This window comes from Puma concolor, chromosome B1, assembly GCF_028749965.1.
Source record: "Puma concolor isolate L17-30 chromosome B1, mPumCon1.1.hap2, whole genome shotgun sequence".
NCBI classification, from domain to species: Eukaryota; Metazoa; Chordata; class Mammalia; order Carnivora; family Felidae; genus Puma; species Puma concolor.
In genome coordinates this window covers 140,366,503-140,390,508 of record NC_141670.1, presented here as the reverse complement: position 1 = coordinate 140,390,508, position 24,006 = coordinate 140,366,503, and the positions used below count along the sequence as shown (strand labels likewise).

General features: G+C 40.1%; 1 protein-coding gene and 1 pseudogene across 5 annotated transcripts in view; both read right to left on the bottom strand.

The window, feature by feature from the left end:
- Positions 1 to 24,006, bottom strand: part of RASGEF1B (RasGEF domain family member 1B) — a 612,828-nt gene that overhangs the window by 77,752 nt on the left and 511,070 nt on the right. The gene's annotated exons all lie outside the window — the stretch shown is intronic.
- LOC112858757 (small ribosomal subunit protein bS16m pseudogene) lies at positions 14,816 to 17,135 on the bottom strand (annotated as a pseudogene).

Below are 24,006 nucleotides of genomic sequence, written 5' to 3'. Positions count from 1 at the left end.
CTGACATTTGCATTTTATGTTTAATATTAAAAAATATTAATATGCTTAATTTGAGGGGTTCCTGGGTATTGGTTGAGTGTCAGATTTTGGCTCAGGTCATGATCTCACAGTTAGTGACTTCAAGCCCCACATCAGGCTCCAAGTTTGTGCCCCACATTGGGCTATCTGCTGTCAGTACAGAGCCCAATTCAAATCCTCTGCCTACCCCCTTTCTCTGCCCCTCCACGGCTTGTGCTCTCTCTCAAAAATAAATAAACATTTAAAAAATATGTTGAACTTGAATTCACCATGTATTTCAAAATGGTTTTCTTCTTCTGATTTTTTTCAACCATTAAAAAATGTAAAAATTATCCCTAGCTCGTGGGTCATACAAAAGTCGGCATAGTTTGCCAACTCCCACCCTAAATTATAATGATTTGATAAAACATCTCTTAAATCTCACCAATTCTCTTTCATGCAGTGTCTCTTTTAATCTTTCTCTCCCACTGCCCCACTATCATAAACGAGCAGACAAGAAAGCAAAAGGCCCTTTTGGAAGAAATACTCCTATTTACCTATGGAACTACAATTCTATTTCTCATAAGTAGCTTGGGGTTTTGAAAATACAATTTAATGATTCATATACAAATTTAGACATATGTTTGAGTTGATGTCAACTAAGCATCATGACCCCAATGTTGGAAAACACAACAGTAGGCAGCACTGTCCAGCTGCTAGGAAATTCAGCAACATTGGCCTCTAAAAGTATGTAATTACTTTATTTGAAAACCAAACTTCAGAGAAGATGAAGGTAATTTTGCATCTTGCTACTTGTGTCCCTCAAAGGCAGGGACTGCTGTTGCTGCTGCTGCTGCTGCTGCTGCTGCTTCTTTTTTAGTGTTTAGTTTTGAGAGAGAGAGAGAGAGAACACAGAGTGAGACAGAGTGTGAGTGGGGGAGGGGTGGTGAGAGAGGGAGAGACCTAGAATCCAAAGCAGGCTCCAGGCCTGAGCTGTCAGCACAGAGCCTGAAGCGGGGCTCGAACTCATGAACCCTGAGATCATGACTTGAGCTGAAGCTGGACATTTAATCGACTGAGCCACCCAGGCACTCCAAGGCAGGGGCTTCTATATCCTGGTGCCACTTTGGCCAGGGGATGCAGGGAGCTCAGGTACTCCCCGGTCTAGCCTTCCTGGATCTTTGCCCTGGCTGAAAGATTAGAAGTCAGGCTTACTGCCTCCTTCCGCCTTCATCCCCTACCTATTACCATGATTTCCTCAAGAGTTCGGGCCTCTAGAAACAAAGGTCAAGAAGGCAGGTTGTAGAAAACATCTGCTCTCCTCAACGCACCCCTATCTTGAGGGAGCACAAAAGCCTTGCTATCTGTTTAGAAATGATTAGGGAAAAATACTTCAATAATCCCATAGATTATCCTTGCCACAAGCATTTATTTATCATCTGGGGGAACCAAACATTTCAAAGGGGCAAATAGTCAGCTGCAGTCCACTCAGGAAAATTCCATCTGCTTTTGTGGATTTTTCAGATTTATGGTTTCCTGGAAAGAAGATCTGGAATGATGGCATGACCGGGAAACTTCTAGAATTCTTTTTAGAATTGTTCTTAGCACAGAAACCTAGCCTTTCACAGTGCTCAACAGAAATCTAGATGTTTACATTTTAAAAAAGAAATATTGGAACTAGGGCTTAAAAAATTACAATTGTCAAGAGATGAGTGGAGAGAAGGTAATGAACAAAAGCATAGGGAAATGAAGGCATGAGCTATTTTAAGCTCCAAAAAAGCAAGGATCTTGTCTGGGTTTTTTTTTTTTTGTTTTTTGTTTTTTGTTTTTTTACCTTGCTGTCCTTCACCATCAGCCCTTGGAAGAGTGCCTGGCTCAGTGAATATGTGTTGAATAAATGAAAGAGTGAATGGATTTATAGAGAGAGGAGGGAGGAATAAGACCAGAAAGACAAAGTCTATCATTCAGGTCTCAGCAGGAAACAGAATTTCCTTCAGATAATTCAAGTACCACTTTAGTGAATACATGACTTAAAAAGGTATGGCTAAGGGAAGCAATAAGGGATACTGAAGCACCTAGAGCCTAGTAAGAGGAGGCTGATAGCACCTCTATAGGGTGGGAGCAGCCATTTGACAGGAAAGATGCAGTTACTTCCAGAGACAGGCACTTTCGTAGGGAGGACATGAGGAAGAAATACCCTGACCTCTCTCTCCTCCAGCCCTCTATTCTGCAGCCAGTGCCTCCTATTGGCTGAACCCAGCCAGAAGCCAGAAGGCATGAAAGCAGGACAGAGAAGATTGGAGAATGGATCTGAGAATGAGAGCAAACCAACAGCTCATAGGGTGAACTGAAACTGGAAAGCTGTTTTTTTTTTGTTTTTTTTTTTTTTTTAATTGAGATACAAGTGACAAATAACATTTAGTTTCAGGTGTACAACATAATGATTTGATGTGTGTACATGTTGTGAAATGGTCACCACAATAAGTCGTTAACATCCATCACCATGTGTAAGTTACAATTTTATTTTTCTGATGAGAACTTTTAAAATTCACTCCTTTAGCAACTTTCATCAAAGCTAGTTTTAAAAAAATGTTGTGTGTTTGCTTCACTATTCCTTCATTCATTCTCTGCTCTGCTCTCCAAAGATACATCCGGCCCAATGATCTCTTATCAATTGGATTGATAGGCTATTAGCTGCCATTGGAGATTTTGGACAAGGAAGTGGCAAAAAATAAATAAATAAATAAATAAATAAGGCTTTGGGAAGACTTATCTATGTTCACATTCCAGCCCTGCCATTCCTTAACTATAAATGTGGGCTAGTTATTTAAACCTCTGTGTTGCTTAAATCTCAATTTCCTTATCTGTAAAATGAAGGAAATTATGGTACCTATCTCATAAGGTTGTTATGAGGACCAAATGAGATCATCTAAGTAAAATGCTTGGGTCTAATATTACTGCTTTTTAAAAGCTTATCTTGGACCAGATTTAAGCAAGTTTATCTTATATTGAAAAATTTACTCCCAAACCAATGTTAGGGCGAGGTTGTACTGAATTTGGCCATCATAACTAAAAGAAGAGAGTCTTTTTATGACTTCATGGCCATGCAATTTTATTCTGCTTTTGTCTCCCCAAGCTAAGAAGTTCCCTTCCTTAAGCATGGATTTTTCTGCCTTTAAATAATATTAGGATGTTATAGAGGCTTTCGGTAAATACCAGTGAGGTCCACCTACATGTGATCTCAATATATAGCCGCGCTTTCTCTACCAATGTGTTTCTGAAAATTGCTTCCTTGGCATTTCAGCATTTTATTTGAAAGAACAACTGAAGCAGAAAGAAAATCAAGCAACAACAGGCGGGTGTCGTTTCTAAACTCATCAGTTGGCAAGCTAAAAATTTGCTTAGATCGGTTGGGGTTTCAAATTTAAGAACTGTCTTCTGATAAGAAAGTCAGGAGCTACAGTTTAAAAGTCCGAAGCAAATTTTCCTCCCTTGCCCCCACCCACTTCCTTATTTTTCGAACAGGAGTTTCACGTGCCCTCTTAATAGATGAGATATGTATCTACGGCACGCAAGGTACTCCTTCCTGTTTACGCCATCATTAACACTTAAGCAGATGCACACTTTACGGAAAACCGGACCATAATTATGGTTTTTAAATCCCCTCCCCCATTTCCAATGTTTAGCACTACACAAGAAACATTACTCTCCCTGAGTTCTTGACAAATATTTGTGGAAATTTCTAAAACTATAAATTCATGTACAATTCTGATGCCCGATGTAACAATTTCATTTGCATGGGTTAAACAACGAAAGGATGTAAAAGTATTTAAATATCATTTTGACACGTGAGACTTTTAGTTATTTCAACATGTAGGTGAACTTCATGATGATTCTTAAAGATAAATGGTTTAGTGCTATAATACACTTCATACAAGTAAGTGACTATTTTTCCAAGGAGGTAAATTTTAAAATATAGTATACAAATTAGTATCTCTTAGGCCATGAAAACCCTTTAACAATGATTTTCAGGAGAAGTCCTTGAATGAGAGCTATTATTTTGTTACTTACATTCCATATATTGCAGTAGAATGTGACCTCCTGATTGAAATGATAATCGTGTTTTATTTATCTTCTGTGTTCCTGGACCTTAATATGATGATTAGCAAATAAGAGATACTCAGTAAAGATTTGTGAATACATGAGTGAATGAATTTCACATGTAGTGTAAAGGGACACAGAATGTCACCATTTCATCAGTAACGATCTAATTGTAATCGTCCTCCCCCTAGTCTGTGACCTTTCTTTATTTTAGCCTTCACTGTTTAACATCTGCTTTGTAAATTTCCCAAGCCTGTCTGCACTGATCCAGGTCACTAGTAAATGGTTTAACTCATGATGACACACGTAGAGACCAAAAGAGAGCACTTAAGAGGAGTGTCAGTCTAAGATATACCAGCCTTCCTACATTAAAAACATTCATTACCTTTCAGATTCTCATATGGGTTATAAACACTAGGTCATATCTAGGGGCACCTGGGTGGCTCAGTCGGTTAAGCATCTGACTCTAGGTTTTGGCTCAGGTCATGATATCATGGTTTGTGAGTTCAAGCCCTGCATCAGGCTCTGTGCTGGCAGTGTGGAACCTGCTTGGGATTCTCTCTCTCTCTCTCTCTCTCTCTCTCTCTCTCTCTCTCTCTCTCTGTCTCTCTCTCTGCCCCTCCTTGTCTGTCTGTATCTCTCAAAGTAAATCAATAAACTCATAAAAAAAAAAAAAGACTAGGTCACATCTAAAGTGTAAGTTTGAAAGGGTCAAAGGCACTTAGTCCACATGTGAAGGCAGGGTTTATAAACCGATCAGTATTTCCCTTTAGTGCCATGCAGCCCGAAACTATTGGGCAAAGCTGCACTTGCCTCAAATTGTCTGGGAAGTGTAGGAATCCATATAAATGGCTGGATTACATCTTCACTGAGAAGGAGTTGGATTGCTTGAATGTTCTCCAAACTTCACCAAATTTTAAAATGAATACTGTTTTATAAAAGTGCAACTTGCTTGGGCCACCTGGGTGGCTCAGTCGGTTGGGCATTCAACTTCGGCTCAGGTCATGATCTCGCGGTCCGTGAGTTTGAGCCCCGTGTCAGGCTCTGAGCCATCAGCACAGTTTCTGAGCCTGTTTCGGATTCTGTGTCTCCCTCTCTCTCTGACCCTCCCCTGTTCATGCTCTGTCTCTCTCTGTCTCAAAAATAAATAAACGTTATAAAAAATTTTTTTTATTTTTTTTATTATTTTTTTTTTAATTTTTTTTTTCAACGTTTATTTATTTTTGGGACAGAGAGAGACAGAGCATGAACAGGGGAGGGGCAGAGAGAGAGAGGGAGACACAGAATCGGAAACAGGCTCCAGGCTCTGAGCCATCAGCCCAGAGCCCGACGCGGGGCTCGAACTCACGGAGCGCGAGATCGTGACCTGGCTGAAGTCGGACGCTTAACCGACTGCGCCACCCAGGCGCCCCTAAAAAAAATTTTTTAAAGTGCAACTTGCTTAAAACCTATTCAGAGTCTCTTCTGACGAAACAAAAATGATTATATTCAACTAATATATATTGTAATTCCTAACAGTTGTGTCTCCTTGCAAAGCTAGTTGTTGAGTGAAAATCTCCTCAGCTCCCTTCTGTCCGTGTTTCAGTCCTGTTTCTTGCTCTCTGGCTGATGCAGAGGCCCACCTGAAAAAATAGTAAACACACGTACATGTGCCATACCCAATCTTGTTTGAGTAAAGAAGATATGTATCATTATTACCCCCCTTTAAGATGAGGTACCTAAGGCACCCAGAAGTAGGGGGAAATGAATCACCTTAGAGAAGTACCCTACAGATCTTCCAAGGGCTGTACTCCAGCATCCTTAACTGCCCTTTATTAACCCATTATGGGTTATTACTTCATTAAATGAAACCATTAAAATACCCAAGGGATGAGGTGGGAGAAATGGATTGGCTGTAATGAGTAAGCACCCAGTAAATAAGGAGCGATGGAGGGAATTTACTAGAGGAGAAGATCACACTGGCTAGTATTTATAAAATGTCTAGCAATTTGCAAAGTGCTTTTTACATACAGGAAGAGAGTCAACAGAAGAGGATAGTGAATTAGTATGAGTAGGGAGTCTTTAGACCTTAAAATTGCCCTGTTGTGACTTTAAGTTACACCAAGGTAATGAAACCTATTATTGAGACTACAGAGAAATCTAGATATTCCCTTATTTAATTTTAAATGTAAACCAGGTGGATCAAAATCTGTCTTAAAGTTTTGTGAACTTTTTTTTTTTTTAATTTTTTTTTTCAACGTTTATTTATTTTTGGGACAGAGAGAGACAGAGCATGAACGGGGGAGGGGCAGAGAGAGAGGGAGACACAGAATGGGAAACAGGCTCCAGGCTCTGAGCCATCAGCCCAGAGCCTGACGCGGGGCTCGAACTCACAGACTGCGAGATCGTGACCTGGCTGAAGTCGTACGCTTAACTGACTGCGCCACCCAGGCGCCCCAAGTTTTGTGAACTTTTATACCATTGCTCCTATTATAAGGAATTTTTAAACATAATTCTAAATCTTAACACATAACCTGGGTTTCTGAAAGCTTTCATTCGTCTGTTTCACAAGCCCCACCCCTCACCCACCTACCATGGATGTGGTGAATTCAAGTATCACAACAGAATTGTAGCACAAGGACAAGAATGACCAGTGTCTTTCAGAAGCCTGAGGTTGACCAGGAAGAAATTCTTATTTCTGAGCACTTATTCTGACCCAGGCTCTGGATCAAGAAGCAGAGAATTATTTCTACTGAGAAGACTGCTAGGCACCCCTTAACTCAGTGGCAGCTTGTCTTCTCAAATCACAACCTGAAACATTGCCCAAATCACTCAGGGTGCCAGTCTCCACCTCCCTCTCCACCTTCCCCACCTCCCAGGTAAAATACTATTCTGTATGAAACTTTAGAAAAAGAAGAGAGGGAAGTCTGAGAGCCAAGCCTACTCTCCATCCCAGGAGGCCATTATGTACCATTTTACTGCAATTTCTCTTTGCTTTGTTTTCTCCAATGATGCATTTAGCTACAGCAAGTAGAGAAAAACCCTATTCAAGAGAGTGGGGTCATTATCCTCACACAAAAGGCCATTTAGAGAAAGAACAGCTCCCCCCACCCCGCCCCCTCCCGTCAGTTCACGCTGTGGCTGCCAGAGTCCAGACCCATTAGAAAAAAGGTTAGCTGTTTAAGTGGGAATGTGAAACAAAATGTAATAATTAGGGCTAACTGGGCACCCTCCCCCTGACAAGAAAGCTGCCTGGGATCATAAACTAATTCCCTGAAAGTCTTAAGCTTAGGGGAAAGCAAATCATCAACTCTAAATGACAGTTCAGTTGTTAACCTTTACCCTAGAGGCTAGGTTTTCATTCTGTCTTTTTTTCTTTTAGGTATGTTTTTTATAGATGCCACTTTTATAGGGTTGGGCTGTTCTTTTTCTAGCTTACCACCATGGACATGTTTCAGATTACTGTTCGTGTGTGTGTGTGTGTGTGTGTGTGTGTATAAAAACCATGAAAATAAATAACTCCCCCAAATTTACAGCAGTTACCTTCCATGATGAAATATGTGGGAGAACTAGGAATTGATTTTTCTTTGCTTTCCCTTCTGTACTTCCTAATTACCCTTTTATTAACATGTAATGTAAAAGGGGGAAAAGATTCACAAAATATTTCAGATAAAATTTTCTACCGTGCTTCCCTTAAAGGAAAAAGAAACAATTAGAGTTTCAATATGGTTAATCACGAGGAGATAGGAGGTAGATGCCTCAGAGAAGAGGCTGCATCAGGAAGGGATGAGAAAGGACAGGAATGGTAACCAGATTTCACCTCTCCTTTTCCTCAGCCATTTAGCGGCATCTGGGTGAAAGCAATTTCAGACTAAGTTATTTGTAGTTGTTAGTGATACAGGAGATTCTCGGTATTTAGCATCCTCAGAGACACACTGTTCTGGTTAATAAAACAGTGGTAGGATGAGCACATACTAGTCATTTAACAGGTACTTCTTGTTAGACTGATTGGTTGAAATACTCTAGTTACAGAAGGGTGACCACATCCACAGGGCACGGATAACCAACACTCAATGGAGAATGTAATGTTGGATGATTCAGAAGGCACTCTGGGAGCTTGCAGAGCCTTGACTAATTATTCTGAACATCAATGATGAAATAACACAGGCTGGCATACATACAAATTCACAAGAAGTTTCTACTGTTAGATTCTATGACAAATTTGCTTTTTATGCAATATTTCTAAAGTGACTTGAAGGTAAAATGGAAATAGGAATTCTCTATTTGCTTAGCAAATAGAGATTAGGCATTTTATTTATGCCTTTATGGACTTTCATTAACATCTGCTTTCATTTTTATTGCTCTCATAACAAAACATTTACTGAGTGCGGGACATCTAATCCAAAAAGCATGATTTCTGTGTTCACATTGCTCAATTAATAATTTACGAAGTATTTATGGCATTTCCTTTAAAACACAGGAGATTTCTTTAAAAAATTTTTTTTCATCATAAAGTTTTGTTTAGGTGAAGTTTTTCTTTCTTCTTTATTTTTTAATGAAAAAAATGTTATTTGAGTATACTTGACACGTGATGTTACATTAGTTTCAGGTATACAGTATAGTGATTCAACTTCTCTATGTTAAGCTATGCTCGTCACTAGTATAGCTACCATCTGTCACTATACCATGCTATTTCAATACCGTTGACTATGTCCGCTGTGCTGTGCCTTTTATTCCCATGACTTATTCATTCCATAACCGGAAGCCTGTATCTCCCACTCCCCTTCATCCATTTTTGTCTAGGTAAAGTTTTGTGTAGGCAGAGGAAGGGGCAAGAAACAATCTTGGAATCTATAATTGCCTTTTGGTTTGTGGGGGAAAGAAGAGATGTGAACAAAGAGGTGCAGACAAGTAAAAGGTTGAGAAAAGGGCATGAAATAAATTCATCAACAAACATTTTTGAAGGCCTACTATGTTTCAGGTGCTGTTGGAGGCACTCGAGATACCTGATATTACTAGAGGAGACAATAAATAATAAATGTCATAAAAATATCAGTGATTTTAGGTGACGATAAAAGTTATCAAGAAAAACAGAGCAAGACGTGGCTGATTCAGAGAGGAGGTTGCTTCTGAAATTTTAAATTGCGTGGTTAGGGTAGGCCCCATTGAGGAATCTTTTGAGCAAAGCCTTGACGGAGTTAAAGAAGTTAGTTATGTGGATATGGGTAGGTGGAGAGGGGAGGGCATCCCAGGCTACAAACAAGAAATAATGGAAATATGGGAAGGGAAAAACGATTCAATGAGGAACAGAGAAAGAGGAGAGGGATAGTCATTTGAGGCAAGTCGGCAGTCGGAGAATTCCTCGTGTAACTTTGAAATGCTTGGCTTTGGAAATTGTGATTGGAAGAAATAATGACAAGTAATCTTTGTCTCCGGTTAAGTGTATGGAACATGGATCTACAAAGTAAATAAATGGGATCCACTTATACAGTCCTCAAGACTGGCATTTTTCTAGATAGCAGCTACCAAACTGAATGCATTCATTCTTTTATCATTTATGTTCTAAGGACCACACGTGCCACACAGTGTGTTAGGAACTGGGCACAGTGATGAGCAAAACAGATGTGGCTTCTACAATAATGGCAGAGACATACTTTATTTAGTTGATGTGCTTGTTATCCAATGATAAGCGCTGTGGAAAACCGCACAGAGTAGGAAAGCATACGGTAGAGTTACTCGACCTATTTTGGAAGTCAGGAGAAGCTTCCATGAGGAAGCGATATCTGAGCTGAGACTTGAGGGGTGCATTAGTATTAACTAGGGGAAGAGAAAGATTCACCCAGGTAGAAGTGGAAGGAAGCCTGGCATGTTTGAAGCACTGAAAAGCCAGTGGCTTGAGGAGGGAAGAATGATTCAGTCAGGGGTTTAGCAGAAGACAGGGCATACTCAAACAGGGCCACTGAGGACAGGTGAATCAAGGGACTCTTTACAATGGTGTCTGGATGGTAAAGGGGAATCTACAAGGGATGTACAGCACCCACTATGAATGCAAAGTGGAAAAGAATGAAAAGCTGTCACTATGCCTGGGCACCACAGTGGAAGGCGTGAGTGTTTATGAAAGACAAGAGCTACAGGAAAGAGACAGCTCACAGAAGCCCTGGCCGTAAGGAGATGCAACCAGTCTGAGGTTACACAGCAGGGAGACATTCAGGGGAATAAATACCGTGCTGCAATTTCCAGCTGCCTTCCCATCTCCCATCTTTCTTTAGTCAAATGAGCTATAAATCATACAGAGAGGGAGCCCCTTGAGGCAGAACATAAAAGTCAGCTCCTGGGGCCCAGGACGGGGTGGAGAGGGATGATGCGGATACGGAGGGGCAAACAGAAAATGTCGTGCAGAGTATGGGCCAGATCATCCCAGATGTTATGGGCCAAGTGAAGGGTTCGGGGATTTGTTTTTCTAAAAGTGGTAGGCAGCAAGGGAAAGACCAGATCTGATTTGCATTCATAAAAGGAAGGTCGCTCCTGTACTCTGAGGAGATTGGAGCCACTTGTAGATGCAGGAAGCTCTGTTGGAGGTGTTGTGGTGGACCCAGTGGGAGATGACGGTAGTTTCTACCGATCTGGTAGTTGTGGCAGGTGGGGAGGTGTGGGAAGACTCAGCAGGTAATGAGTCTGTGTTGGTTTGTGCACGGGAGGTATGGGAGAAGGTATGAGAGGTGTTAGAGATGAATTCCAGACTTTAGTTTACATAAGTGGATGGGTGATGGTGCCATTCTTTGTTTTTGTTTTTTGTGGGTTTTTTGTTTGTTTTTTTTAGTTTGTCACCATTTATATATAGTTTTATTTTTTTTAATATAATTTATTGTCAAGTTGGCTTCCATAAAACACCCAGTGCTCATCCCGACAAGTGCCCTTCTCAATACCCATCACCCATTTTCCCCAACCTCACCCACCCCCCGTCAACCCTCAGTTTGTTCTCTGTATTTAAGAGTCTCTAATGGTTTGCCTCCCTCTCTGTTCATTTTTTCCCCCTTCCCTTCCCCCATGGTCTTCTGTTAAGTTTCTCAGGATCCACATATGAGCAAAAACATATGGTATCTGTCTTTCTCTGACTGACTTATTTCACTTGGCACAATACTTTCCAGTTCCATCCACATTGCTGCAAATGATGGTGCCATTCTTTGAAGGAGGACCAGGTTTGGGGGAAATCATGAGCTTGGTTTTGGACACACTGAGTCTTTGAGAAAACCACCGTGAATGTCAAATCAGCACCTCCACTTTGGTATGTGTTTACCAGCCTACTCTTACTCTGCCCCCACAAGACATTGTGCTAGGCATTTTATATAAAATATTTTCCCCAATTCTCAAAATGAGGAGGCAGCACACATCATTTTTCCCATTTTACTGATGTGAAAACTGATGGTCAAGGAGGTTAAATATTCTGCTTGCATTCAGTACTTGAAGTCCAGACATTTTAAACTCCAGCTAGAGATCTTTCTCCTTTGTAGTGCTTTATCTGCCCGTCACAGGAGCGTCAGAGAAGGCTGTACAAGAGGTTGAGCAAAGTGAAAAAACTCTGCTATGAGGTCTTGTTTCATTTGGGGAAAAGGTGGGTTTTGTCTCATTAGATTCTAGAAGAGTCTCACGTGAGTTTTGATTAATCAATCAATCAATCAATCAACCAATCAATCAGCATTCCCTGAGCAACTATATGCTTAGGACTTGGCTGGCCATTGTAAAAAGATTATGAACAGTATAAAGTATGATCCTTAATCAAGGGCTTAAACTTTACCTAAGGAGGCAAATACACTCAGGAAATAACTTTATGTATGACAACATTATAGGCTGATAATGAAATGCCAGATTGTATAGGGCTGACAGCCTGAGAAGAGGATAATATGTATCATGATAGGGTCTTATTTAGGGGAGACTTGCATTGTGTGTACAAAAGGAAACTGAAGAAGGAGAGAATACTGTGTGTGACAGTCTAAGAAATCTCAGCAGTTAAGTGTTGGTCTGCAGACTGGATGTCTCCTTCTTAGGAAATTTCTTAAGATACGCAATTATTACAGTTAGCCAAATTCAGTACACATCAAATGACCTAACGGTCGAAGTTTCTAGGCACCTATTTTATTTAACATTTATTTTTGCAGTTCCTGCAACCAAGAGTGCTTTGTTTTGTTTTGTTTTATAGACAAGAGACAGCAATCTGTTCATATCTTTGTTGAAGGAAAGCTGAAATTGCAAATGTGTTTCAATCTGATACAATCTAAATCCTTATCCCAATAATGAAAAATGTCATCAACAAATCTTACTCTGAGATCTTTGAGACTCCGTGAAGATCTTTCTTTATGGGAAAATAACCTCAAATTTATTTCCAAAAGGAAAGATAAGACCTCTCTTAAATAATGGCATCTGTAAATAGAGATTTTCTTAGTAGTAGGCGTTATAATGAATGACATTTGTATAGTACTTTACGATTTGCAGAGTACTTTGTATACTTTATCTCATTAGATAACTAAGTAAAGCTAAGCTTTCCTCAGAAAGTTATGTTGGATAAATAGTTATCTAAAGAGGGGGAAATATGTTGGTTTTAACCAATTTAGAAACAAAAAATCAGTCGTAGCTTCTTAGGCATTAAGAGGGATGTCATAGGTTGCCATATAATATATTTATTAACTGTCTAAAGATACACTAATGATGATAGTTGCAAGAATCATATATGACTTGAGCCTCTGCTTTTGTATGGTACTGGTCTATGCATTTATATGTATTAAATTGTTTAATCCTACAAATAAACCCTTGGAAAAGATATTATTCTCATATTACAGGTAAGGAAACTGAGGCACAAGTGTTTAAGTAACTTGCCAAGTTCACAAAATTAGTAGTTAGAAGAGCTGGGCCTTGAACTCAGGAAGTCTGGCTCCAGAGCTCTCTCTCTTAATCACTAAGGACTCTTTCCGAAATGTAAATTGTCTCTTCCATAAACATTGTTTCATAAATAAAAGTTGTAAAACAGCCAATGATTTACAAACAAAAAGTAAAGGGACAAGGGGAATAGACACTACTATGAATGCTAATCACGACTCCTTAATAAAATCACATAGAAAGGAAGAAAGAACATGAAAAATTTTCAAAAATCTCCTTAAAGAATAGGAATTGAAATACTTGTAACTTTTTGGCCAATCTCTGAAAAAGAGAAAGGAAGGTTAAGAAGGAAGAGACTAATTTATGATCCAAGAACAGCCCAGTGTTATCATAATTATAAAAATATGTTTCTAGTCTTTCCTAAAAATGTTTCCTGCTTTCCTTGGAGAGGACAGCAGTAGCTCTTCTAATATAGAATAATCCCATTGCCAAGCAAGAGAGTCTAGAGACAACTAGAACATTCTAAAATCATGGCTACCTCACTGAGGATCCCACACCCTTAAACCCATTCCCCACAGTGGATGTGAAAGGAGTACATGGCAAAGTGGCAACAGAATCTGTTCTTCCAACTCTGTCCTCTTTGGGGTGACGATACCTGGCGCACAGATCGACCCAGCATTCCAGAATTCTCTTGTAACAGGAAGGGAACTGTGTCCATTGAAGTTTGAAGATGTTTGTAACCGGGATGAAAAATAAAAAATCTCCATCATCTCTGATAAAGCACAAAAAGGACCGTTTAGAGTTGCTTTGCATTTCAGGATAGATGGAAGAGTCTCTTCTCCAAGAGACTCTTCTCCTCAGGAGGTTAAGGTCCAGAATTTTTCCGAGTGCCTTTATGCAGTCAAAGAGAGAGATAGGGGTAGACCTCATGCCCACTGTTTAGAGATGGAAACCCACAGGGGAGATGCCCAAGCAGAAGGCTTAGCTTTTTGGCCCCTCATCTGGAAAGCCACCTATTATCTCCTATGCAAAAGAAAGGAAAAAACATTTTGCTTTGTCTCATGACGAGATTAAATTTCCTAATGTGATATGAAAAATTATCTTATTAAAAACTCTGGTACATATTGTGCTGGGCTTTTTCAAAATTTAGTTTAGATTTAAAAAAAAAGACTTCTAGAAGCGTTTAAGTTTGTGGAACCATTTTTTTATCTCATTAAGGGAGCTTTATTGATGTGAGAGACAAGATCTTAATAATCATAGTGATGGACATAAAGAACACTGTGCATGGGGGCACCTGGGTGGCTCAGTCAGTTAAGTGACTTCCTTTGGCTCAGGTCATGATCTCAAAGTTTGTGGGTTTGAGCCCTGCATGGGGCTCTGTTCTGTGCATGCAGAGCCCTCTTTGGATCCTCTGTCCCCACTCTCTGCTCCTCCCCTGCTCATGCTGTCTCTCTCTCTCTCTCTCTCTCTCTTTCTCTCTCAAAAATAAATAAATACAAATTTATACAAAAATAATATAGTTTTGGGGCGCCTGGGTGGCTCAGTGGGTTAAGCGGCTGACCTCAGCTCAGGTCATGATCTCGCGGTCCGTGAGTTCGAGCTCCGCGTCGGGCTCTGTGCTGACAGCTCAGAGCCTGGAGTCTGTTTCAGATTCTGTGTTTCCCTCTCTCTGACCCTCCCCTGATCATGCTCTGTCTCTCCCTGTCTCAAAAATAAATCAAACGTTAAAAAAAAGATAATATAGTTTTATAAGGAAATAAACCTATTTTTTAAATTTTGTACTTGATATAAGTCTGACTTACATATCACATATAAAGTCTGACCAACCTTATTCCTGAAACATACCACATATCCCAGTGATGAGTGGCCAATAATAACCCAGACAACTAAGCTTATCTAAAAATAAGATTAGCTTTCAACCAGCTACGTGGAAATGACAGGGTAAATGAAGATCATTTTCTCAAAATTGCAGGCTCCCCTCTGGGCCCCTGCATAATGTCCTTCTTTTCATTGCCTCAGTTTCTCCAGCTGCAAAGAAAAAATTATGTGCAACTTTGGATTCCCGTTCCCTCCCCACTCTAATCTTCAAAGAATAAGACAAAGCATCTCTGAGCAGTATATCCCAGACCTGCTATTTGATGGACACACCATCAGAAGAGACTTTTGAATGACTGACAAAATACCTAGCCCCAGTCCGGACAGCACAGTTCATTGCCTAGTTCAGCTCTCTTGCTGTAAAGGAGCACAGTGCTTCTTGAATGGGTGCAAGACCAGCTGCCTACTGTTTCCTGTCTTCAGAGAATTCAATTATGTATCAAAAAATGTTAAGTGCTCACTCAGCAGCAGACAGTAGTTTGTATATGCAACCTCACTTCCTCAACGTAAACACACAGTGTCCCCAAATCAAACCGTCTGTGTTCCCAATTGCCTGCAAAGTGGATTGTTTGCAATTTAAACTATCTTTTCTGAGGGAGACCATGCTAGAAATGATGAAATGAGTCTGTCTACAGGTTTCTAGAGGAGAAAGTACTGATAGTTCCCCTGGTCCCTCTTGCCTCCAAGGCCTCATAGGGTAAAGGGTTTGGTGGGGAAGACTGAGGGGCTGGGCTATAGACTTGGCAGATACATGAGAAAAAGGAGAGCTGGTACATGCCAGCTTGGGGAGTGTCCCTCGGGGACCACTTCTCAGAGGCGCTCTATCCTGGGCAGCTGACAGGGAGGCGGGATAGGAGGAGAGGGACTTTCAGTGGAGGATGCCAATGTCAAGAGAGGCTTCCAAAGGCAGGCAGGCCAGATGGGACTTCCAGTAAGTGCCAGAGGACCCATTTGTAAGTACTGAAGAAAAAGTGCCCTTCACACTGTTGGAAATTAAAAAGTATGTCCCAACATTTGTCTGCTAAACTGTTCAAGGCACAGAGAGAAGGAAAACCGCTAGGCTGACGTACTGTTCTCGTCCTTCCTTCTTTTGTTCCTCTTTAATGAAAGGGCAATACTTCCAGGTGCCTAAACCACAATAACTCCATTTTTTTTAAGTTGATGTATTTATTTTGAGAGAGAGAGAGAGCCCAAGAGGGACAGAAGGAGAGGGAGAAAGAGGGAATCTCAAACAGGCTCAGCCCTGTCAGTGCAGAGCCCAATGCAGGACTCAAACTCACAAACACTGAGATCATGACCTAAGCCGAGATCAAGAGTCCGACTCTTAACTGACTGAGCCACCCAGGCACCCCCACAATCACTCCATTCTTGGTGGTCAGAGAGCCCAAGGCCATAGTCCTAAGCCAAAGGCAAACAGAAGCATGGCAGTTACAGAGGGTCACCTGGCAGGGAGACGTGATGGAGAACTCTGGTCATGACAACATTTTATACATGTGTTAAATTTGTTCACGGTCACTGGAATCAAGTGATGTCTCTCAACTTAAGGAGTCCATTCGGTTGACAGGGCTGACAAAGTCTGGCCACTGAGGAATGATAACAGGAGCTCCTGGGCAATTGTGGGAGCAGCTCCATCCTACAGCACTTGCCAGTTGACTTATGGTCTGAAAAGGTCCCGGTAAATTTACATCAACAACGAAATCAATGCCAATGAAACCCTTTTCATGCTTTCCTGTCACGATCCAAAGTAAAAATAGGTATGGTAGCTAATTCTCAAAATTGTCATTTTATTTATTTATTTTTGACTTAGAAAACTCCACTTTATTGACTCCCAAATCTAATAAAACTCGGAACTCTGCACAAGTGTTGTAAGAGGACTTTGACCTTTTTCCTAATGCCCGGTCTTCAAAGTCAGCTCATTTTTGTTTCTCTAGACTCTGTATCAGTTTTCTGAGATGTTAAGAGGACTTCATGTGTCCTTTGCCTTCATGGCCTCTCAGCATTTGTGATCATCATGGGATACAGAGGGAAAAAGCCAGAAAGACCCAGAGACTTCTCCACAGGCTTAAAGAGGTGGGCCCCACGGCCCATCTAATGCTAAATCTGGTCCAGGTTGAGAGCGACCATTTTCTCTCCATGACTATTGGGGAGTGGATCATAGGAGCCCAGTTGCTCCACCAACGGCCATCCCTGGGATACTTGTAACTAGTCACAATGTGGTAGAAATGCTGGTTAGTACAGCCACTCAGGTCAAGGCGGATGGTTACGTGACCTCCATGGTAGCCCTTGCAGAGGACAACAGTGAGCTAAGCCATGGTGCAGCTGTGTGCACTGGGCCTGTGTGCCCCTTGCAGCACCTCAAAGCTTCCCGCCACTGACCCAGATTGGCTCTGAGGCCTCGGGTGGGGTGGAGGATGGACCTCACCTCTCTGCTACCCAAGCTGTAGCAAACATTGTCATTTTAAAGTTCAAAGATTTGGGGGCGCCTGGGTGAGTCAGTTGGTTAAGTGTCTGACTTCAGCTCAGGTCATGATCTCATGGTTTGTAGGTTTGATCCCCATATTGGGATCTGTGCTCACAGCTCACAGCTCGGAGCCTGGAGCCTGCTTCAGATTCTATGTGTCTCCCTCTCTGTCCCTCCCCCACTCATGCTCTGCGTCTTTCTCTCCCTCAAAAATGAATAAATATTTAAAAAAGAAAAGTTTAAAGATTTTGATGATAAAGAAACACCAAAGGTACAATGTAGGTCTACCTCAATACAATCATACAATCAGCAAAGATACTAAAACTAATGCCTAAAGATGTTGGACTTGAAGAAACATGTTTTTCAGAAAATAAAGATTTTAACATAAATGCAGTCATATCTCCAGCCTTGGGACAAATCTGTAGGATACTATTTTGAGCTACCAGCTGAGTCATTTTCTTTTCTTCTTTATCTCTCTCTTTCACATAATAATTATTAAGAATTCATATAATGTTTGAGACAACGTAAAGGAATGAATAGCAATAACAAAAACTATAATCATTTTCTTAAATGGAAAAAGGATGGGTAAGAATTTTGCCAATGGTAAAAAGACTTTGCATCCCCAACGTGATCTGAAAGCCAGAGGTTATAGTAGAAATTGTCACTGGACATTAAGTCCCAGACTAAAACTCTATGTGATTCTTTACAAGTTTGACATTGAATCGACTATTAATAGAAGGAATATTTTAGAGGGAAAAATAATGTAAGAATTAATATATCTAAAAGTAAGAATATATTATTTTATTCTTTATTATTTTAATAGCTTATGCTCCAGAAGGTCAATATTTTATTTTTGTTTAAGTTTATTAATTTACTTTTGAGAAAGAGAGGGAGTGCACATGCAAGTGGGGTAGAGGTAGCGGGTGGGGAGAGAGAGACTCTGAAACAGGCTCTGCAGGTCAGCATAGAGCCCGATGGGGGGGCTCAAACCCATGAACTGCAAGATCGTGACCTGACCCGAAGTTGGACGATTAACCGACTGAGCCACCCAGGTGCCCCTAGTAGGTCAGCACTTTAATTAAATCAAGATTGTAACATCACTTTGAAACACACTAGCATCCTCAGGCAAGGACTTGGCAAAATACTTTACAAAAGATTCAGAATAATAACGAACCAATATAGTTAAATAAAATTTTATAGGCACTGGGATATTTCTTGGCTTCAAACTCTTTAGTTAATCATGAAATCAGCACACTCAATCTTCATTCAATCAGAAGTTTATGTGGATTTCACTCATTCCAGAAAGGAATGAATTTACTGAGTGGCTCTGTTTGAGAGTCTATGAAGAATGCAAAGAAAATCAGGCACAGACCTCATTTTTTTTTCTAGGGAGCTTTGTGCCTAATAGGTGAGATCAACATACCCATAAATAACTAGAATACAAGGTCAAAGTAGTGATTACCACAGGAGAAGTGTGGATGACAAATCAGGGAAAGCAGATTTGGGGAAACGTTTGGGAGAAAAGAGACATACTAAGCTGTGAACTAGAAATACAGGATGGACAGGAAGTGCAGTCCAGCTGGAGAGAAAAGTTACGGGCATGGTTTGGGCAATTTCAAGTAACTTAGTTTAGCTGGCTGGAGACTAGCATGAAGGAGAACGCTAGGAAATGTGGAAGCAAAGGACTGAATGAACACTTCATGGAGTGAAGAATGAGGAAGGTCAGGTTAAGGAGGTATGTTAGACAACTCAGATCTCCTCTCACAGGCAGCTTGTTTGTCTCCCTACATGAGCACCACCCCAGCCACTGTTTAAAATCACCACTGAAAAACTCTTATTTACGGATTGGGAGTTTAGTGCATAAGGAAGTACTGTATATTAGGAGATTTTAAAATAATATGACAGTTACTCTTTTTCTTTTTTTTTTTTTTTTTTTGTCATTTGCTCTTTTACCTACCCTAAACTCACAGAGTAATTTTGCCTTTCCTCTGTTTGCAAAGAAACCATGTCACGTGAATATTGTTCAACAAATTAACGTAAAGGGATGGGTGTGGAGATGGATGGGTGGGTGGTTGTGTAGGTAGGTGGACATGTGGTGGTCGCATGACTGAACGGATGGGTGGAGACTGGATTTGTGAGTGGATGAGTGCATGGTTCGACAAGTGGATAGAGAGGTAAATGGTGGTGAGTGGATTAGGAGGTGGAAGAGGGTTGGGTGGCTGGCCTGCTGGCTACCTAAAGCACTCGGGTACTTTGCTGTATGATCCCATGATTAAGTGTTCGACAGCCAACCAAAAAACATGTCTAATATAAATCCAAACAATTGTTTGCTAGTAAAATTTCGTCTGGCTATAGGAGTCAAGTACATTTTTTATTGTGCTTGTAAAGTGCACATCTTTCACTGTGCATTGAAAGAGAACTCAAAAAACACATGTCTTTTTATGTCCTTCACCCCTTCTCACAATGGTGCAGGACTTGAAGTTTTCCCAAATTACAACTTGAATGAAACAAAGCAAAGCCACTGAAAAGGTAAAAGTCAACTGGGTAAACTCAGAGTGATTTTTTAAAATGATATTCACCATCCTTATAAAATGAGGGGATTCAGCTATATTAATAGTCTCAAAAAGTATAAAACCCTGATGTCTACTTTCAAAACCAACAAACACCAATCAACAAGGCAGCCAACCAACCAACCATCTCAAAAAAACAATTACGTATAAGGAGGGCATGCGTATTTACTAGTTTCACAAGTAAAAGAAGTTTTAGGAAACCTATACCCTTGCTATTCAAAGTTTGGTTCTTGGACCAGGAGCATCAGCCTCACTGGGGAGCTTCCTAGAAAAGCAGAATGCCAGATCCCATCCCAGAACTACGCAATACGCAATTTTAGATGCATTAAAGTTTAAGAAGCACTGCTATATGCCCTTCCTGAAAATTCAATATATATGTAGTGTTCTAAGTTGTTAAGTTTGTTTTGTTTTGTTCGTTTTAAATCTTTATTAATTTTGAGAGAGAGAAAGTGCAAGCGAGGGAGGGGCAGAGAGAGAGCCCAAGCAGGCTCCACAAACCATGAGATCATGACCTGAGCTGAAATAAAAAGTCAGACGCTTAACCGGATGAGCCACTCCAGGTGCCCCTATAAGTTTGTTGAATCCAATTCATCATGGATTCCCTTTTTTAAATGTTTTATTTATTTTTGACAGACAGAGCATGAACAGGGGACAGGCAAAGAGATAGGGAGACACAGAATCTGAAGCAGGCTCCAGGCTATGAGCTGTCAGCACAGAGCCCAACGCGGGGCTCAAACCAGTGAAGCATGAGATCATGACCTGAGCTGAAGTCGGAGGCCTAACAGGCACCCCATGGATTCCTTTTTGTAAAGGAAACGCCTTAACATTGCATGCAAATTGTATAACACAGTTTGGGCGGTGCTAGGCTCAATGAACCTTAAAGTCCCTCCAAGTAAAGCATTCTGTGTATGTGTTGATTATACAGATATCTGTATACATACACCTGAATATGTGGGTGTATATGTTTATCTACATCCATGCCATCTATGCATCACCTACGTATCTAATAGAAAATAGCCATGATTCTACTTACGCATTTAGTGAAACCTAAAAGAAAATAGACTTGTTAAATTTGAGAGAAATGGTGAAATGCAGTTTTAAGTTCTTGGTGAAGAGAAAGAATTTTGTGAAAATGAACCAGTTCAATCAAGAAAGAGGTTTACTAGGGAACGTTTATGTGGGGCTGGGATTTCCTTTTACTCTCCAAGAGCTTTTCCAAAATATACATTCTTCACTAATGAGAGCTAATTTTTTATGTGCTTTCTCCCACTTGTTCCTATTCAAATATTTTATTTTTGAAGGAATGCTGTTTTGGGGCTTGTTAAAATTTCCATAGTCTTTTAGGAATGTTATTAAAGAATGTTAGTTTTTAGATCAAGTGTCCTTGGGTAAGTACAAATTGCTATGAAAGATTTGGACTTAATTTGATGCCATTGGAAGTAATCTGAAAATATACTTTCTCATGGTGGTGATTAGATCCTTTAAACAATATTTTAAACAGGAAATTTTACCGGATTTGCCTTCGTGTTCTCTTAGTGCTTACTCAAAAGCACATGGATCCTACCACAACTCCCTTCCCCCCAAAAAGCACATGGATCCAAGGTGGTGGCTTTTTTATCCCACAGACTAAACACTTGAGAATAGAAAGGGTTTCGTGGTCGCAAATCTTACTTTATTCCGACTAGACTCGGGGATGAGCAGGAGTAAGACTGAGATTCTGCCGGGCCATAAGGAAGCCAGAGTGGTACATGAGGTGATTTTAGGTGGTATTTAGACAGGTATTTATTTTAATAGTCATGAAATTATCTTTATATTAGAAAAAATGAAATCGGGGCGCCTGGGTGGCTCAGTTGGTTCAGCGTCCGACTCTGGCTCAGGTCATGATCTTGCAGTTCATGAGTTCCAGCCCCGTGTCGGGCTCTGTGCTGATCGCACGGAGCCTGGAGCCTGCTTTGGATTCTGTGTCTCCCTCTCTCTCTGCCTCTCTCTTTCACGCATGCTCTCTCTCTCAAAAATAAATACTAAAAACAATTTTTAAAAAGAAAAAATCAGTATAGCAAATGTGCTAGACATTATGGTTTAGGATGAGGTTAAGTTTAAAAAGTGAAGCCATTTGAAAAAGTAAATAACATTACAGATATGTATGCAATAAAAATTGTGAAGTGGTGATGTAAAGGATTGCAATATGGGAAATACGCCTTTAATCCAACCCTTTAGTTCTGCCGAGGAATATGAAACCCTCTTTACGTAGTAAATTCATGGGAATTAGGGCCTCGAGTTTCTTTTTAAAAAAATTTTTTTTCAACGTTTTATTTATTTTTGGGACAGAGAGAGACAGAGCATGAACGGGGGAGGGGCAGAGAGAGAGGGAGACACAGAATCGGAAACAGGCTCCAGGCTCTGAGCCATCAGCCCAGAGCCTGACGCGGGGCTTGAACTCACGGAGCACGAGATCGTGACCTGGCTGAAGTCGGACACTTAACCGACTGCGCCACCCAGGCACCCCATCGAGTTTCTTACTTCTCAAGGCCCAGTTGATAATGATAGTAACAGTCGCAAATGAAAGTGCATCTGAAATATCTTTGGGATGTAGAATTATCAATCACAGTCAATGTCTACTTCTTTCGATATTAGACAACTGATTATGTTCATTCAGTTCATAATTTTCAGGATTCTACAAAACATTCAGATGCATCGTAATAGTAAAGTGAAGAAATCCCTCTCTCAGAATAGGTTGGGTTTATCTTCCTTGAGGTATGAACCATGAACTGTCATGAAGTTTGCCTCACACCTATCGCCACTTTTGTGAGCGTTGGTTGTTCCTACCATTTTCAGATGGAAATGTGAGCAAGTGATGATTCTGGCTCCAATTTCCTTATTTTACAAAACGTATAGAAAAGGACTCTCTGCACCATTTAACTTTCCAGTGCCTTGGTTTCCCTATCTGTGAAATTCCATTAAATAACTGATTTCGAAGGTAACCTATAGTCCCAAAGTCCCATGACTCTATAACTATTAAAAAGATGAATGGCATATTAAATCCATAGAAATGGCCCGGCTTCCAGGAAGAAGTATGTTATGAGATAATAAAACTGGCATTTTTCAGCGCCTACCATGTTACAAGTACTCACAAAAAGTGTCTTGCTTAATCTGCCCGGCACACATGCCTGATTCCTATTGCACATATGCAGAAACTGAGGTCCAGAGGGGTGCAATAACTTATTCAAGATCACACAACTAGTAAGTAGTTTGAGCCCTGGTCTCCTTTTCTCCAAAGTCCTACTCCTTTCCGTGATCAGAAACTACCTTTCTGTGATCAGAACACTCTCATTATTAACTTTGAGATAAAGCTACTGAGGCAGGATGGCAGAAAAAATTTCTATTTGTCCGTTTGTCAACACAGTTGGAAAAACATCCCAAGCACGGCCTTGTTTAGAATTGTTTAGAATATCGAGAACACGTGTCATTTTGTAACTAATCCCTTAAATACATGGAATAGTTGGGTGACATGAAAGTTTGTCAAACTCAATTTAGATGCAAATTTGATGTTTAAAAAATCTCTGATACTGATTCAGAAGATAGGGAAAAACTAATATAAACATTACTCTTGAGAGGAAAAAGAATAGAAGCCATATGAATATTATAAATAAATAGAAAAGATTTATTACAAATAAATAAAATTTTGTACAAGTGAAAATTTTTCTGTGATTTCAGAATTTTATTAGCTTTCATTTAATGAAATTAGGAACCAAATATTGCCACTATCTGGAAGAGAATAAGTAATTGTTTAGAGAAAAAAGGAAATGTCTAAAATTATAACCATAATATTTATAGATGAAAGATGCATTTTAGAGCAAAATAAAATTTTGTGTATGCATGCGTATATTTGTGTATATTTAGGAGATGAGTCAAAAATCAAATTTAAAAAAGTAGCATCTATTTGTTGGAACAGTTTTCAAATGTAAACTGTATGCAGATTTGGCATTATCTTCTGAAATAATAACTTAGCTGAAAAAAACTCACTTTGAGAACAAACAGTTTTGATCCGCAATGTGGTTTTGAGGCGGCAAGAAAGAGAATTTCTTTAGGACATAGAGAATCAGTTTCGGATAATGACATCGGCTTTAAAACATTATTTAAGGAATAAGCCTT